Genomic DNA, 2,516 nt, shown 5'->3' on the forward strand with positions numbered 1-2,516 from the left:
CCAGGTCGGGATCTGCAGCCTGCAGAAAGATGGCCGCCGGAGCTGGCCACGGCTGCGCAGTCCGCATAGCCGCTACTGCGGCTGCGCAGATCTAGGGCCAACCCTCCGATCCACGCTGCCTTTTACGTGGATCGGGGGGTTGGCCCTGGAGCTGCGCAGCCGCAGTAGTGGCTATGCGGACTGCGCAGCCGTGGCCAGCTCCGGCGGCCATCTTTCTGCAGGCTGCAGATCCCAACCCGGACCATGGGGTCGCAGCCTTTTGGGGGCTATTGCGCAGAGGGGACCAGGCGGAACGGCACGGAGGGCGCGGACGGCGTCCTCCGTGCCATACAAACTCATGCAGGTAGTTAACTTTTTTAAGGTTTTGGGGGCAGAATTTAAGTCCTTTAAAGGCAACTGAGCACACAAAAAAACAACACATTTTTTAAATGAACCTCCCCTTAAGGGAGAATCATAATGGAATGTGCTGGGGAGGAGGGGCACAGGGATTTTGGTGAGCTTTACTCCTTACCTACACGGTGCTGCTCCTCTAACCCTGCTGCATATGCGATCAAATCTACGAACTATATCTCTTATATGGGTTGCACAATCTTCTCCACCCAAATGGCTGCATCTACCACATTTTGTAGTTCCCAGCAGTGTTTCTCTTGCGTGCGCATGCATCACAATACATGCCAAGAGATGTAGTCCATGCATGCCATCTAAAGGCAAACTCCATTATGAATTTCCCTAATAGAAGGTTCATTTAAAAAAAAAAAAAACTTACTTACTTAAAACAATTCTGTGATAATTCTGACACCGTTCTAAAGTCAAAGCTGCATATTGACACTCTCTATGCGGCACAAAGTTTCAGTTGACAGCTACATTTATATGTGGGTTTCTATATATGGGTTTCTATCTATGGAAACCTGACCACATCAACCTTAGCAACAGCTTCTCTGTCTCATGCGACTATCCCCTGTTCCTTGCACTCCTGAAGAAGCTGGCTTATGGTCACAGAATAATGATAAGAATGATAATAATAATAATAATAATAATAATAATATTAATAATATTTTTATAGTGCTTTTCTCCTTGGGGACTCAAAGCACTGTGACCCTGTGTTATGCAGTCTCAAAGGCTTGGGAAAAGAGGTGGGTTTTTAGCCTTTTCTTAGAGCTGTCCAGAGAAGGGGCCTCTCCCACTGATTGTGGAAGTGAGTTCTAGAGTAGGGGCTGCATAGGAAAAGGCCTGGTGTAAAAGCATGAAGGGAGCATCGATGCAAAGTAACGGTGTGCCTAGACCCCAACCCCAGTGACTCTTGGGGTCAATAGGATCCAAAAAGTGTAGATGCTGAGAGTTCTCCATCAGGTCGGCTTGTGGCTCCACCCACTTTCTAGGGGTATATTTACGGTGGTGCTATAAGCAGTTTGAGGAAGGGCTAGGACAGCCCTGAAACAGTGTCTGTTACTGCTGCCTGCATTTTATGAATAAAGAGCTATAATACATTTTGGTGCTGCCGATCCATCTTCACTTTTAGGAAAAGGCCCGAGCACCAAATGTTTTTAAGTGGATCCTGGGAACAACCAGATTCATAAGATTGGCAGAGCGGAGTGTGCATGGAGGGGCATGTAGCTCCAACAAACCTGCTATGTACTTGGGTCTGTAAGGGATGACGGAGCCGCTGCCGGCACACACGTGGCGGCGGACTCCGCATCCCAGGGGGATTCTGCTTTGCTGCCGGCGGGGGCAATGGGGCAGGCGGCGGATTCCGTAAGTCCGACGGACTCCGCCGCACACTTGCTGCCCAGAGGGTTCCCCGCCCTCTCGCCGACTCAGTGTCTCCGGGTGACGCGCGCACGAGGAGACAGGAACTTTATTGTTCCCGAAGGGGAGTCAGCTGACCAGGCTGGTCAGCTGACTCCAGCGGTGCTGGGGATTGGCTGGGCGGCTGGGGACGCTGCTAGAGCGTTCCCCAGCATAAAAGGAGCTGTCTGTCAGTTGCTCCTTGTCTGCTGTCGTGAATACACTTGTGTTAGCGCTCAGACCTTAGCTCAGTGCCCTGGTGTTGATACTAAGGATTTCACACCTTAGTTAGGATTGTATTTTGATATTGTATCTGTGTTTTGACTTCGGCTATCCTTGACCACTCTCTTGCTCTACGATATTGTACCTTTGCCTATCTGATTCTTGTTGCCGACCTCTGCCTGATTTCCGATTACTCTTCTGCCTTCCGTTCCTGTACTGCTGCCGTCATCTCTGTTGCTGAACCCTTGCCTGTCTGACCTTTCTCCCTTCAGTGGAACGTCTCCCACTGGAGGGTTATCTCTGAGGCCTGCCTCTCCGAGACACCTGCCCCAAGCAGACGATTACTGCTCGGGGTCGAGATTCCTCACTCTGCCTGGTTAGAGGATCTCACTCACGGGGTTCCCATTCAGAGGTAACCACACCTCTGAGGAATTGCCCTGTGGTGGATATTTCCACACTTCCACGATATATTACTGTCTTTATTGTGTTCTTTTGCTGGTGTCCAGAGG

The sequence above is a fragment of the Hyperolius riggenbachi genome, chromosome 4 (assembly GCF_040937935.1).
Source record: "Hyperolius riggenbachi isolate aHypRig1 chromosome 4, aHypRig1.pri, whole genome shotgun sequence".
NCBI lineage: Eukaryota > Metazoa > Chordata > Amphibia > Anura > Hyperoliidae > Hyperolius > Hyperolius riggenbachi.